Source organism: Mus musculus, chromosome 1, assembly GCF_000001635.26.
Source record: "Mus musculus strain C57BL/6J chromosome 1, GRCm38.p6 C57BL/6J".
In the NCBI taxonomy this organism is placed as follows: domain Eukaryota; kingdom Metazoa; phylum Chordata; class Mammalia; order Rodentia; family Muridae; genus Mus; species Mus musculus.
Window position 1 is genome coordinate 168,271,501 of NC_000067.6, and position 15,834 is coordinate 168,287,334.

At 42.9% G+C, this 15,834-nt stretch overlaps 1 protein-coding gene across 6 annotated transcripts in view; it reads right to left on the reverse strand.

The window, feature by feature from the left end:
- Pbx1 (pre B cell leukemia homeobox 1) overlaps positions 1 to 15,834 on the reverse strand; it is a 313,002-nt gene that overhangs the window by 152,137 nt on the left and 145,031 nt on the right. The gene's annotated exons all lie outside the window — the stretch shown is intronic.

A 15,834-nucleotide genomic window follows, 5' to 3' on the forward strand; every position in this document is an offset into this window, starting at 1 on the left:
CGGGACATAGACATGTCCTACAGTTAAAAATTACTCAATGGTTTTGACCAGTTGTGGTGATGTGAGACCATGGAGCCAAGGCAAACCAATAACAAAAACAAAAAGTGCCCTTTGAGGGAAATGAACAATTCTTGGTTGCGAATGCTCCCTTCCCCTGTGTGTTGAGAGAAATATGTTCGGCTAGCATTAATACTCAACATTTGCTACACTTCTTTCAATTTCATTATTCTGTCCTTGTCTAAATCAAAATGTGTTATAATTCTGAATAATGTGTTATCTGCCGCCTGTGGTGAAATGGTTATAATGATAATAAATAATTTCTGAAAGCTAGGAATTAACTCCAGCCTTTTGGAAAACATGTAAATTGTGGATTTGTAAGGAAGGGAAAGTGCATTTGAAGCAAAAACCTCTTCTGTGGGTTTCTGGTTTGTATTCCTGATTAGCTTGCTCTGCAAGTTTGCCTAGTTTGGCCACAGCCAGGGCAGTTCCCACCAAGACGAACAGGAAGGAGTATCCTCTATTTTTGTTATTGCTGTTGTCAATCTGTTCCTCTCCTTCTACCCTCAGAAGAAGAACACAAGAAGAAATCAAATGTAGACGAGTCATACTGGAAATATTGGGGAGGAGTGGGCCTCTGAGTCAGACCAGAAACAGACCCTCATCACAAGTCCTCCATAAAGGTTGGGAGAAGCTGGTACCTATCCATTACATGGATGTTGGCATGAAGACCTTGGCATTCCAACAAAAAGCCTACCTGCTGTGAACCATATCCCAATTCTAGTAGCTGACAAAGACAAGGGCAGAAGCCACCACTTCAGGTTCCAAAGAGGTCATGAGTCATCTCCAGTGTATGAGAAGTCTTTGTTCTACTAGGCCCAAGCTCCCTTACTACGATGTGTGTGTGTGTGTGTGTGTGTGTGTGTGTGTGTGTGTGTGTGTGTGTGTGTGCTTAAGTATAACACTAAATGATCCCTAACACTTAAGAGCAGAAGATAATTGCAACTGTACATGCTTTAAGACACAGACTACTCAATAAAGGTTATTTCCCTCTTTACTTCCTAAAGTACATGACTGTAAAAACTACTTTATTTAAATGCCCAATATAAGAGCTGTACAATTCTGAATGTCAATCAAACGTTATTAGTAGAACACAATGAACAGTAAATAAGACTATACAGGCAGAATACTAGGCTTTCAGGATAGGTCATGCCACCAAGCCTGATGATCTGAATTGGATTCCCCAAGACCTGCCTAATGGAAGCAGAGAATCTACTTTCACAACTTCCTCTGAACTTTCGCATGCACATAATAGCATGCACACTGGCATTCATATGTGTGCGTACAATGCAATAAATAAATACTGTTTAAAAGTTTTAAAGATAAAAATGTGACAGGCTGTAAAGATTTTCTGGAGACTTTAAGATAAACATTAAGGGTACACATTAAACAAATACATAAATTAAGTATGTTAATTACTAGATTTCATTATATGCTCCTTATGTGCATGCCCAGAGGTGATTCAGGAGCTGCTTAAGGGTTCAGTCCTCTTCCCTGGAACTTACCTAAGCCTAACCTTGGTGTTGAGTTCTTAAAAAGCAAGCATGGCATTTTGCATTGCTAGAGTGAGCTAGTAAGCTTTTGAGTGTGTGAGCATGTGATCAAAAGAAGTGACCCAAAGCCAAGTTCCACAGATTGGAGTGTGGCTTCGCTCAGTGTTGTAGAAGTATAAATGGTTCCTGGAATAGGAGTTCTACTCTACTTCTAGTACAGAGAGTTTTGAGAAGTCCATAGTCACAGAACAGACTCTCTACCTACCCACTCCAGTTCCCCTCTGACAACTTGTAGACCTGTTTCATAAGTGTAAGTTGTGGGGGCTGTTTTTATCAACACTATTTTATCTGGTCCTTACAGATTTTAGTAGGTATTTCTCTCCACACCAAACACTCTAAAGACCATTTTATGTCTACTATCCTCTATTTTGTTCATACTAATGTCACACATGGTGTTGACTTGGAAATGGCATAAGTGGCCATTCTAACAATGTCGTATAATTCTCTGGCTTCATTCATCCAACCTGACTTGACCAGGTTTGGAGATTTTGTTTGTTTGCTTATTTATTGGTGAGCTCATTGGTTCTAGCCATGTTTACAGCTAAATGGCACATGGGTGAGGAAATTGATCACATGCCAATCAGAGCTAATCACTGTTCTGTTTTATCTCTGGTCTTTATTCTGGAATCCCCATAGCAGGAGAAAAACACAAAGCCTTAACATTTAATCAACAATCTGAATAACAAATATACTATTTCCAGAGGTTAGGCAACTAAGAGTTGACCTGTCTTTATGTAGAAAGAGAAAGCTCACAGGTTAACATCCCACCAACTTGTAATTATGATTAGAATAATCTCAATAACCTCTAAATTTCATCCAAAGCAGATTAAACTTTGAAGGTTAAAATGGCCAAACAAAACAACCATGTAGCATAGCTCTTTTCCACTAAGGCAGTATCTAATTCACTCAAGACAATAAGCAACTTTCCATTAAGAAGAGAGACAGAGAGAGAAATAAATTCCAGAAGCTTCTAGGTAGCAACCTTTTATTTCAGATCTTGGGGTCACCAAAGACTCCATCTACCCAGTGCAAAGTAGGACAACAAATATTACCACCACTATCATGTCAAATACCTTACTGCTTAGGGCAAACCATGGTTTGTTTATTTGTTTGTTTGTTTTGCTTTCCTGTGCCTTGACTTTCTTGTCCCAAATGATGAGTATCAACTTCCCAATGAGAATTTGATCACATGAGCAAAGAGGTTTGAAGACAGACCATATTAGAGGGTCATTATTTAGGTCTTGAACAGCATTTGATATAGGTTGTATGTGGGCAGCGTTTTGCTTTGTGCACGGGCCTGAGAACACACAAGAGGAAGCAGCCCTACAAGAGAAATGCTCATGATGCCTTCCTGGGTCACCAGGCTGTCTGGCAAAGCATCAATGTCTGAATCTCACTGTGGAGGTCAAGGTGATATCAACTCAAACAAGGATGGGAAAACCATAAAGATAAAGACTTGAAGAGAAGTTTCGTGCTGCGCACTGCTGGAAGTAAGGCTGTGTTCCTGATTAAACATGTCAACAGAAAGGCAGAAAGCAAAGGTCCCTATGTGAGGGACAAATAACATTCTGAAATAAACATTCTGAAGACCTAAGAGTGTGAAGCCGATCGAGCCTCCATTCTGTCCAATCCTTTGGGGGCTTATGCATCATTAGTCTGTATCATAGCTTCCTGTCACTTGTCCCTTTAGAGCAAGAACTCTCAAAGGCCTGACAAGGAGGAGTGGACAACCACAGACTCCAGTCTTGCCGCTCTCTCTCTGTCTGTAGGTCTTTTCTGGGAGAAGCTGACTTCATTAGGAGGCTTAAATTCTGGACTGGCTTCTCAAATAAATAGCTGAACCCAAGGATCCTGTGTTTGGCACAGCCAAACTCATCATCCAAAAGCCAAAGTGGACCCACCTACATAGGCATCCCTCATGAGCCAGAGCCTCCAGCAAGTTTTACAAACCCCATTATTAAGGAGAAGGCCCTCATCTCACTTTAAGAGATACAACAGAAACAAACACTGCACGGTGACCGAAAGGATTACTACAAGAAGGGTAAAGTACTTCAGCAGTGTGCACTTCTATTCCATGAGCACCTTGCTTATCTTTCACTTGGATGCATTTATAATTGTACTAACATGTGTGTGTACTGCACGAAATAGCCCTCTGGTCTCAACATAGATCTGCATGCACATGTGCACGTCATATACCACACACCCAAAGTTACTTGGTATAAAACATATCACTACTTAGTCCAGAGGAATGAAGGTATTGGCGTCTTTTATGCTTTACGCAGCTTTCCCCCTTCTTGGCATGTATATGTGGTAGTGATAGTGGGGAATTATTGAGTCTGTTAACAGACTGGGTTTTAAATTTCCATTTATGTCCCTCAGTCATGCAAAAATCTGGAGTTCTTAAATGAGCTTTCTGAAGGCCTCACAGTGTGTAGGAATTTACATAAACCCGTAAAAACCTGGCCATCTCATTCCTCCTTAAACATGATTTTTTTTGGGGGGAGGGGGGGTCACACTTTGCACAGTGTAACCTAAAACCAATTAAAATGCTGCCAAGCTTCTAAGAAAATCCTTTCCAGTTTTATGTGAAAGCACCTTGTTTTGGGGACGCACAAGTCCAAGGAGACCCACAGAATGCTCCATCTGACCTGTGTACAGATTCATACTGCTTGAGACTAGAAGCTGAGTTCAGTAAATAAACACGCCTCACACTTCAGCTCCTTGCAGGTTCTGGGCTCTGGCCCTTCTTCTCATCTGCACAGTTCAAATTAATTATACACTTTAATTTCATGAATTATTAATTTGATTCTGACTCGGCAGCTTATGATTATCCAGTGCTACAGACTATACAATTCCAGGTTCATTAAAACATCACCAGCTGCCTGAGAGACAGACATTAAATAGGGGAGAGCAATAATAAAATTAAGCTTCTGGCGCATAGCAACAGAGTCTTCCTCAGCCGCAGGCACCATGAAGCTCTGCGGCTGGGCTGATCCAGGCAGAAAGATAAAAGTCCTTTTAGAGACACCCATTCCTTTCTTAGAACGTGATTCTTGGTTTTCTACCACATACACAACTTCAGGTGTTCAAATGTAATGTCTTGTGAGAAAGAATAATATTTGTCTGTCTGTCTTTCTCTCCGACACCTTCCATCCACCTACATCCATATTCACTCAACGTTAACTCTCTGATGACTGCCAATGTACCAATAACAACCAGATCAGCTACTCCAGACATTTTCCAGAGAAGCATCTTCTGGCAAGGGTCTACACAAGCTGCGGCTCAACAGCAGCAGAGTAGATCTTAGGTCTGGAAAGAGTGAGGCCAAGAACCATTGGTAACAAGTCAATCGCTCTTTCCTTTGTTAAGCCATTTGGCTTCAGAAAGAAGAGTGTGGTGTTCGGGATGAGGCTGGGATTTAGTAACAGCTTTTACCATGGTCAGCATAAATACTTCCCCACTCTGAGAACATACACGTGCAAAGTCTAGCCTGAGACCTGGTCCAAAGCCAGAGCTCACTGGTAGCAGCTCACAAATTTCACCTTCACATTTATACAATGAAACAAGTGAGCTCATAACATCTTAAATTATTTCCAGCACAGATTTATGAGCCTCTTCAAGGAAGGCTCACTATTCCTGTATATCACAGGCCCTTGAGACAGATTGGATGGTTTCCCCCCTAGAAATTCTCTGCTCACAACTTACAGGGTCACTAGAAAGCCATCTATGTATAACTCTTCAAGGTCCATGCCACTGTGTTGGGCTGTAGCCGTTAGGTATAGACTATGGACCTCCAGTCCAAAGAAAGAAGACCTGGGCAGAGGCTGTACACCCTTTGTGATGGCCACACTCATCTTCAAGGAAACGAAGGAGTCACCCGGGACTAAGATACACATCCACTAGAGCCAGCAAGCAGTGTGCAAATAAAGGACAAAGCAGTAATATGACCAAAAGCAGAGAATTGTGCATAGATTCCTGATGGGGCTGAAGAAGGAGGATAGAAGAAAACTGATTCAAATGTATTTTTTTTTCCTTTGTCCATCTTGTGTACACAGGCCTGATCCTGTCCTCGAGGGCAGAAGCTACATTAGAGAGATGATTTGGTAGGTAAGATACTCTCATAAAGACTTGAAATTGGATCCCTAGCACACATGTAAAAGCTGGATGTGGTCATGCATGTGGTCATGATGTGCTCCTAGAGATAAGGGCAGTGGTATGGAGACAGGTAGGTCTCTGGGCCAGCCTAGTTGAAAAGTAGTGAATTCCAGGCTCAATGAGAGATCCTGTCTCAAGGAAATAAAGTGGCCACTGATAAAGCAGGATGCCTGGGATATTCTTCTCCCTCTTCCACAGCTGTTTGTATTTGCACACACACACTCACACACACACACAAACACACACACACACACACAAACACACACGAACACAATGCAGAATCCTCTGTAGATTGATATACTCCTTCCAACAAATAGAACTGCAGCACTTCCTCCCAGTTACTTGTGGCAAAACAATTTGTAGAAGGAAAAGGCTGGAATTTAGACATTCCATTTAGCTACTGAAGAAATCTAAGGACCTTGAACCTTGTGGGATTTCAGATCGATGGAATTAATTAAGGGAGATGTCCAGTGCCCTCCACTAAGTAATCAGCAGGTACAGTAGACCCAAATGTCTATAAGGAAAAATGGGATGGGATGACATTGAGGGAGGCAGAGGAATTAAAAAATGAGCATCCGAATGGGAAAAGCACACAGCCCATTGATTGAGGCATACGAGATTAAGGCTTGGGTGAGCGGCTAGAAGGTTCTGTAACAGGAATGGCTACAGAGCAAGAGTCTAAACCCTGCACACATCTATAATCGGTGTCAGGAAGGCACAGCCAGACAGGGAACCACAAGCCAGCAAGCCTGAAGCTGAAGAAAGTCCAGAAAAACGAATTAAAAAAAAAAAAAAACCTGAGATGAAAAATAAAAATTAAAAATTATGTAAGTACCTTAGAAGGCAGTTTATCATTTTATATTGTGCTATATCATATTTATTATCTATTTCCTTCACTAAAATGGAAGCACCAGGAGGCAAGGCTCCTGTCTAGTGTCTTCACTGATATGTCTCTGGTTCCTGGAATACAGCCTGTCATCATGAAGCGAGGATGCGTAAACTTGCATGCAGGGAATAGGAAAGTGGTGAGACCTATTTGCCACATTCTAAACATATGCACCCATGGGGACTGGAGAGATGGCTCAGCAGTTAAGAGTAACGACTGCTCCTCCAGAGGCCCTGAGTTCAATTCCCAGCAACCACATGGTGGCTGACAACCATCTGTAATGAGATCTGATGCCTTCTTCTTAGATGTCTGAAGACTGCTACTGTGTACAGTATATAGCTACAGTATTCATAAGATAAATAAGTCTGTCTTTAAACAAAAAAAAGATATGCACCCATTTGTCAGTCCCTGGGTGGGACTGGGGAAGCCAAATCTAGAGAAAAAAAGGAGCCTTGGCTGCCTCTTAATGAGTCACTAAATAAAAAATGTCATCATTCATACCTGTGGAATGTGGATAATCCTTTAGCAAATGTTTTTTTTTTCCTAAATAATAATAATGCCAGCAAATGAGGAAGTGAGGGGCCCCACATTAAATGTTAGAGAAGGTATAACAGGTTACAATGACTGCATTTCCAAGAACAATGCACTGTAGCTTCAAGGATTCAACTCAACTGGCTTTGCTTTTAAGTCCATATCCTTCTTCCGCCCCCATTCATCCCAGCCCTGCGCCATGGGAAAAACACTCTGCCAGCCAATTTTACAGTCACTGAGTCTTAGAAAGAGTGCCCTCACCAGATTCTAACCACATTGAGAATCAAGTGTAAAGACTTAAGGCCCTCTTGCTCCCAAGTCCACAGTCAACAGCCTGCTCAAGGGCTCTAGGGGGAGAAGAGTAGTGAACCAGGAATTCCTCTGTGCTTGGCTGATCTTTCCACAACACGGTAGAATGGGAAAACCATCATTAGTGACATTACCAAGAGGCCAACTGCAGACATGGAAGAAGACAGTCAACAGCAACTTCAGAATCCATCCAGATTATTGGGACTAGAAGATGCTTTATATACATCTGACCTTGACCGTGCCTATCCAACCACCCTTCTTACTCACTTAGGTAAACAGGACATGACGCTACCAAAGATGTCCGTCCTGATGGTCCTTTGCAGACAGTGGACACCATCCACACCATCAGTATGCCAGAGGTGACTCATAATGTGTCCTTTGTGGCAATCACAATGCAGTCCTTAAGAGTATGTGGAACAACAATATGAACTAACCAGTAACCCCAGAGCTCGTGTCTGTAGCTGCATATGTAGCAGAAGATGGCCTAGTCGGCCACCACTGGGAAGAGAGGCCCCTTGGTATTGCAAACTTTATATGCCCCAGTACAGGGGAACACCAGGGCCAAGAAGTGGTAGTGGGTGGGTAGGGCAGCAGGGTGGGGGGGGGGATAGGGAACTTTTGGGAAGAGCATTTGAAATTTGAAATGTATATAAAGAAAGTATCTAATTAAAAAAAAAAGACTGTATATACCTCAGCAGGGAAAGTACATAGAGCTGATGCCAACCTACATCCAAGGCAACAGAGTTACCTCCCAGGAATGAGTGGTCACAGCACTATTAGTAATTTGTGCTCTTCCTCCCAGCCTTGAGTGGGCTGAACCAGACCTGTTTTTGCCACAATTGCCTTGCCCACCTAGGGTGGAGTCTTCCCATGTAGGTAAAGTCTATTGTGTGCCACATCTGCAGCTTCCTGCAAGAAGCCACCTGCTGAGCAGCTGAGCTTGTTTTCCTGGGGAGATCCTGGCACAGTGGAGGATGGGTTCCCCCCTTTAAAAATCAGACCCTAGAATTAAAGTTGAGCCTTGATCAGAGAACTTTGTCTTGGCTCATTATTTCTCTCACTGTCCTTCCCATCCATCCCCAGCTTTCCTGTCAGGAACCCAGGAACCCATGGCGGCGACAGTAATTCTCTGGGCATCTCTACTGCCTTAATAGGCATCTCAACACCCGATTTCTCACAGACCAGTTAGTTTACTGAAGGGAAATTAGCTTACTCCTACAGGCAGATTTCATTGGTTAATGACAGTATATATCCAGGTAAGCTCTCTATTGGGGCGGTAGCAGAAGATATCATCCCTGAGGGGCTGAGAAAGAGCAGCTTTTGTGTAGTTGACTTCTCCCAAATGAAGTTAGAAGTCTCTGGGGCTCTTAGGCACACCAAAGAGGCTCTGAAGCATCTCATCCTTTGTGGGACGAACTCTAGAAACTAAAGAAATGCTGACATTGATATCATGGAGTTGATATCATGATTCCAAGTGTTCCTATAAGAGGTCAGTGTGTACAATTCAGAATGGAGTGGGGACTTCGGGGAGCATCTCACATCCAATACAAGGTCAGCAAGCTTTACTAGCCATCTAGGAGTATAGAATCCAGACAGGGTGGCGTTTCCTATTTGCCCAGATATCTGCATAATAGCCTGTGGTCATTAAAATCACCAGGCTGGTGAAAAAAAAATGAACAAAAGTGAAATTATAATCTTTCATTGTTTCCTTTGTCTTTACAATAAACACTCAGTGTTGGACTAGTCTGGACTTGGGGACTTTCCAGTTTCCATGTGAAGCTGAACATTTCGCATTCAATACAAATTAGTTCCTTAAACTCAGAATCAATTGTCAAAAAATGTAGGAAAGTATTTTCCCACGGGGCAAACATTTGTGGTAAAACTAGAAATGTTCAACTTGATTATAATGTTTCACGAAAAGGTCAGCGTGGGGACTCGGAGCTATACCTCGAGGACGTTAACTCTGTGTGCAGACAGGGTGACATAGGAGAGTCAGTTTGCCCAGGCTTACCATGGACACTCTCCTCTGACCACATGCCACTGGGCCAGCAGCAGAAAAGCCTACTGTGAACACAGAAAACCAGACACATGTGTGCATACCTGGGAACATATACACTCTTTAGACGTTCACGGACCAGGTGAGCTTCCTGAAGCTCACACACTTGCAATTCCAGTGACAAGAATGGTGTACTTTGCTGGGATGTGCTCTGGTTGAAAACAAAAATAAATAGTGCTATCTATGGCAGGAGGGTTGTGGTTTAGTAGGAGATAGCATAGTGTTGCTGGAGGAGCAAAGATGCATGCGCAGAGGTTTCTCCACATCCTGAAATTCTGACCCAAAGCATGAACAAAATTTAAAAATGTCCCCAAGTGATTCCAATATTCCACAAACTAACTCCCTGTTCTTCAAACACAGTGTTTTCAATGTGGGATTAAAGCTTAAAGTTCTCATATATTCAAGCCAAGTAAAAATGGCAAACTCATTTTGATGGCTACTTTCATGTCCTCTAACTGTCTGGGAACGTCGATAGTTTTTTGAAATCGTGCTCTGGATTCTACCTTTTGTGCTAGAGACAAAACTGGAGTTTCCTAACCTTCACTGCAGAAGAGTGAAGAGCAACCAGCAGAATCGCTCCCTCTCCTTCCTCCCTCCCTGAGATTTCAACAGCAAAGAGAAGGCATGGGGAAACAAACAGCTCATCGGGCAGTGCTTGCTCCTGGGACACCAGCCTATTTGGTGACTCTCCCAGCCCAGTGTTCAGGGGCAAGAGCCTCCACAGCTCTTGCTACCAGCCCCCTCCCCCACCCCCAGCTTGTTCAGTTTATCAGATGTGATGGGGTCATTGCCCATGGGCAAGAGAGTCCAGTTCTGAAACACTTTTGTTGCCAACCAAACGTTGTCACATGGCTGAATCCTTGGGGCAAGCTCCTCCTCTTTCAGTAAGACCAAGTGTGAAGCACCTTGGGGGAGGGTGATGAACTGGGAAAATTGGGCTACAATCTCAGGTGCAAAAGACTCAAACTCTGCCTCCCTTGCAAACCACAGTAGATTCACTTTTATAACTGGAAATTAGGAAACGGACCCTACTCTCTAAACTAGATCCTGATACAGTATCTCTATCTTCACCTCCACCACACTGATATGAAGGTCAAGGAGCCTAAATTGGTTTCAATTCCCTGTAAATTCTGGCATTAGCTTTGATCTCACAAAGCCAAAGGGATAGACTGGGCTCACCCTCAAAGCCTAGGCAACTCAGAATTTGGCTGCTCAATTTCTGAGGTCAATGCCATTCAGAGCCTCATCATGTGGCAGTGACAGATACAAAGAACACAGATTTATATTGGAAACTAACTGTATTTGTCACCCACGTCCTAAATGTTTCCTGGGTGTCCAATATTCTTTTACTTATATGGATCATAGCTAAGAATATAAGAATGCCCAATAAGAATGTTACCCTCAGCATCTCACCCCAGAATTACATCCTCAGAGTTTCTAAATGTGAATGTGTGAGAAGCTGAAGGCATTCACCCTGGGATGCCTTTATATATGCTGAGATGATATGTTTTCTTGCTTAAAACAAAACAAAACAAACAAAAAAATTGTAAGTGTTCTCAAATTACACCTTGGATGTACTATGATGCCAATAACACAGATTAATTATTATATATCGTATATTGATGTATATGGCAAGATTAGAGCAAGGGAGAAAAATAAAGCATGATGTATTATATGTAAATTCTAGTGGGAACACAAATATCATTTATAATAAGGTATCTGTGTCTCTAGCTCCAACAAGCATGTATGCACTCAGGCAATGTATGTTCCTTCAAATGTTGGTTTCTGACTCCAATCAAATTGAATGTCTATTCTCTATATCAATTCTCTTTTAAGGGCCACATAAAACAACAAACATTCCTGGTATCTGACACACAGTAGTTACTTAATAAAAGACTGCTAATGTGCTAACAGTTGTCAACAGGATCACCAATACAAATTAATTTCTTTGAAGTTCTGCTGGGCTTCTGGTCTATAATGGACAAGACCTGGACAGAAGAGCAACAACATGAACTCTGAAGCCACAGCCTGCCCTAGCAGAGGCCTAGTAGTTTACCTGACTTTTAAACTCTTGTGCCTTCAAGCCAAGAGCACCTGTGTCTAGGCAATGCTAGATGAAATAAATGTTTTGTTTCTTCCCTCCAACAGGAAGGAGATCTCAGTCTACATAAGAATGCAACTGGAGTACTTTAGTCCTTACTTTCTAGGGATGACACCTGCCCAAGGAGCTGGGATGCTGTAGTCCCACCATCCCAGAGCTAAGAAGGCCCCAGCTGCTGCTTGAAATATTTTTAGCTGCATTATTTATGGGAACACCTGCCTGAAAATTCTAGACAGAGCTCAGTCTGAGAGAGGAGGGGTAGTGGGGACACCTAAACATTGCTAGTCTTTATCAATGCCGTGACATATAAGGGACCTAAGCATTGTTAACCTTTATTTATGTGGTGACATATAAGGGCCTCGCTCTTTCCAAAGACTGGCCCTGAACAGTAGATAGAAACCTCCAAAGGAATGTGCTGGAAGCTTTGTCTCATACAGAAACTCCCAAGAAACACTAGTGCCTGGAGGGAGGGAAAAAGGAAATGATGTAATTATATTATAATCTCAAACAAGTAACAGAGGGGAGGGACTTGTAAGTGTCAGGGGAGAGGAGGGAGGGAGGGAGGGAGGGGCTGTGATCAGGATATAAAGTGAGTAAAAAAATAAACTCATTGAGGAAAAAAAAGAAAAAGTTTTTAAGGAAAGAAAGAGGGAGAGAAGGGGAGAGGAAAGGAGAGAGAGAGAGAGAGAGAGAGAGAGAGAGAGAGAGAGAGAGCGAGCGAGCTGCCCTGCCACCGTACATGACCAAAGAACACCTCAGCCTGGAGGCTACTGACGTATTAGTCACCCTCCACTATATTTCCGGCGGTGGCATATTGTCACCCAATATGGTTTCCTTTATTGTTGCCAGTAGAAAAACTCACACAGAGAGAAGGGGGAGGGGGGGCACTACAGAAATGGCATCCTCTGTCTGCGGGCTCACTTGATTCTCCTCAAATGTGACACCCTGTGACCTTCTGCTGACTACACTTCTGATCACAACTCCTGGCCTCGATTTCTGTCCCTTACTATCAGTCTCTACCATCACTACCCCCAGAGCAATTGTTCTCGGCCTCTAGGATCACACGCTGTCTGTGTTTCGGTATTTAATATTTTATATATAGCTCACATTGATCCGTCTGGTACCCAGAGTGTGCTCAGCAAATTGAAAGAATGCTTTGTGGGTCTTGTAAGAAAGAAACAGGGCATCTATTAGCCCTTTTGGACCCATTCACTGGTTCCTAACTTCGTACTGGGCACGCACCAGGTGCTGAGTAAAAGCTAACAGACTGGCTGAAAGACCCCTTTCAATTCTTCCGCAATCTGCCATTAGTGAAATGTTTACAGATCAAAACCCTTGCTGCTGGCACTTAGGTCTGTCTCACCAGGTCATGCTTTCTCTGCACAGTCTGCCTTGGGCTAAATTGCCTAATTTTTCAATATTTAGGCTTCATGTTCTGTTCAAAGGGTAAGGAGCTTATTATTTATTTAACTCACAAGAGTCTTAAGTGACTGAGTGTTTATGAAAGGGTCTGCGATCCCAGAATGAACGATGTTGCATTTACTGCAGAGCACCTCTGCCTAACATAGAACAGTGGGTGGCGAGCACAAAGACACACACATACATAAAAACACTACTTGGCAGTCACTACACACCCCCATTTAGGTATGATCTGAAAACGTCTTGCTGGCATAATTCTTAAGCAGACTGTCTTTGTATTTAATGACCCAAATATGCCACGCACGTGCCTCTGTGAAGCAAGTTGGATTGAACAAAACAGCAATTTCCTTAACCTTCCTCCTCCGCCCACCAAAATAATCTGTGCTGTGGCCTCTGACCTCTCTGAATGGCTGCTTTGAGAGACTGGAGTCAGCGTAGGCCTTAGTGGATAATCATGTCATGCTGTAGAGATTAGAAGAGGCTTGGAATACAGATACAAATGGCAGTTGGAGCTGTAGATCTACAGACCCAGTGTCTTCAAGGCAGAATGTAGGCACGGAGGGGCCAAGAGTTATCCTGGCTAACATTCTTGAGTCAAAATAGGTCTCAAACAATTCAAAGAACCATATATTTTGAAAGGGAAACCAGAAGTTGGCCACTCCACTACTGTACTTTGAAAGCATGGACCAGGTGTGTATAAGCTACAGTTACACATTCATTGTTGGACAAATACTTATCAAATAGCCCCCATGGTCCTAGAGAGGTTACTTCCTGTTCCAGACAGAGGGTGCAACTCCAACACCCAGAACAGATTCTTGGAGCAGCTAAAGAAGCCTTGACCTCTGCAAGGGAAAGCTTCAACCTCAAGGTTTGCAGACCCATAAGGCCACTAGGCTCTCCCAAGTCGTCATGGTCAAGACACTCCAACAACAACAAATGACACAATCTGATGCTGGGAACCAGCCCTCTGCAGTTTAGGACTGTCTCCTTCCACTGCTACTACCAAAACCCTCATCTTTTTCTCCTGTTTCTACTGAAGACACAAGGATTGGATGGCTGTGCACTTGCATGTGACTTAGGAAAACCTTATAGGAAAGGAGTCACCACTTGTGAAGCCTAATTAAAAGTCATATATCCACTCATTGGTTCACAGCCTCTACAGTCAATGTTTACCGGATAGTTCTGTGTGCAGAACTGGGTAAGCTAGGTGCCTCGGGAAACATGGAGATGGGTGGTATAGTCCCATCTCAGGAGAAACTGAAAGAAAAATTCAATGGGAAAATTACAATGCTTACTTTACAGATGAACAAAAAGTGTCATGGACACAGTCGAGGGATTCATTTTAAAGGCTTCATTCTATTATGAAATCATAATATAAAATCATCAAAAAGATGAGAAAGCAGAGAACTAGAACATAAAATATCTTAGTTTGGGTTGAGATTGGCCTGGGCCAGTCCAGGCCCCTGCCATGAGGCTGAGCCTCTTCATCCTTCCATCTCTAGGATGGCGAAATTCCATCGCTTTGTGAGCAAGAAGGTTTGCTAACTAGAACTGAAGACCTAAGTCTCCGGATCATAGGCGTGAGTTAGAATTATTATTTGGAGAATGTAAGGCCTGTGGAGAACATTAGGAAAGCTGTTCCATTCCGAGAGTCCCGAGGTCTTTCCTCATGTATAATACTCGGGTCCAACCTGAACATGTCCTCCTCTGTACATACGACAACTGCCACTTCTGACACCTTTACAATAATGACAAGGAAAGCTGGTGTCCTATCTCCAGGTCCTAAGTCTTCTACTCAGTACCATAACACAGGGTAATAAGGACCTGCCAAGGCTATGTAGGTAAGGTAACCCACCTATGCTGATGCAACAGATACAGCTGTAAACACCTCTTCATGACGGGTGTATTCGACAACAGGCTCTCCACTGATAGCACGCAAACCCTCTCCCAGCTTAGCTTTCAGTTACTATGAATTTTCTCTGAGAACCTAAGTTCCCTGTATTGAGTAAACTGGTGATGCTGAATTGCTAATAAAAAATGACTTATATCAATAGTAGCACTAATTTCCAAAGAGAACAATACAGAGTAATACAGGGAAAAAAAAGAGTTTGAACTTTTAAAACCAGACCATTTAATAACTCTATCCCACTGACTCTGAACTAAGATAATGGAGGATGCTGGCCCCTAAACTGCCAAGTGATGGGGTCATATTGTAGCTTGTGAGCTGCAAGATCATCCATGCAGAGATCCGACAGAAGGCCTGGGACTGAATCCTTTTGTATTTATCTGATTTTTTTCCTTCCCCTTCCTCCTCTGACACTGTCATTTGTCCTCTCTACTTTTATTTTTGGGTCCAAGAGACACAGGTGGTTCTTATTCCAAGCTGTAGGAGAGATTCTGCTATTGAAAGATTAATGAATAAAGAGAGCCTTGTAAATAGATTAGCATGATAATGGTCATAATACTCTCTGCTGCCTTCTGTGCCTACTTTGGTCTGTGTGCCCTGAAAGTGCCTCCCCTCCCCCAAGCTCGGGACCCTTTTCCCCTCTTTCCCACCACTCAGTTCTCCTATTTGAATCCTAGAAAGACAAAGTGACTCCTGAAACAGGCAGCTGGGGAGAGAGAGAGAGAGAGAGAGAGAGAGAGAGAGAGAGAGAGAGAGAGAGAGAGAGAGAGAGAGAGAGAGAGAGGGAGGGAAGAAGGAATGGGGAGGACAGAGATGGAAGGAATCAGACAGACACAATGGAGAATGGAGAATACTTAAAAA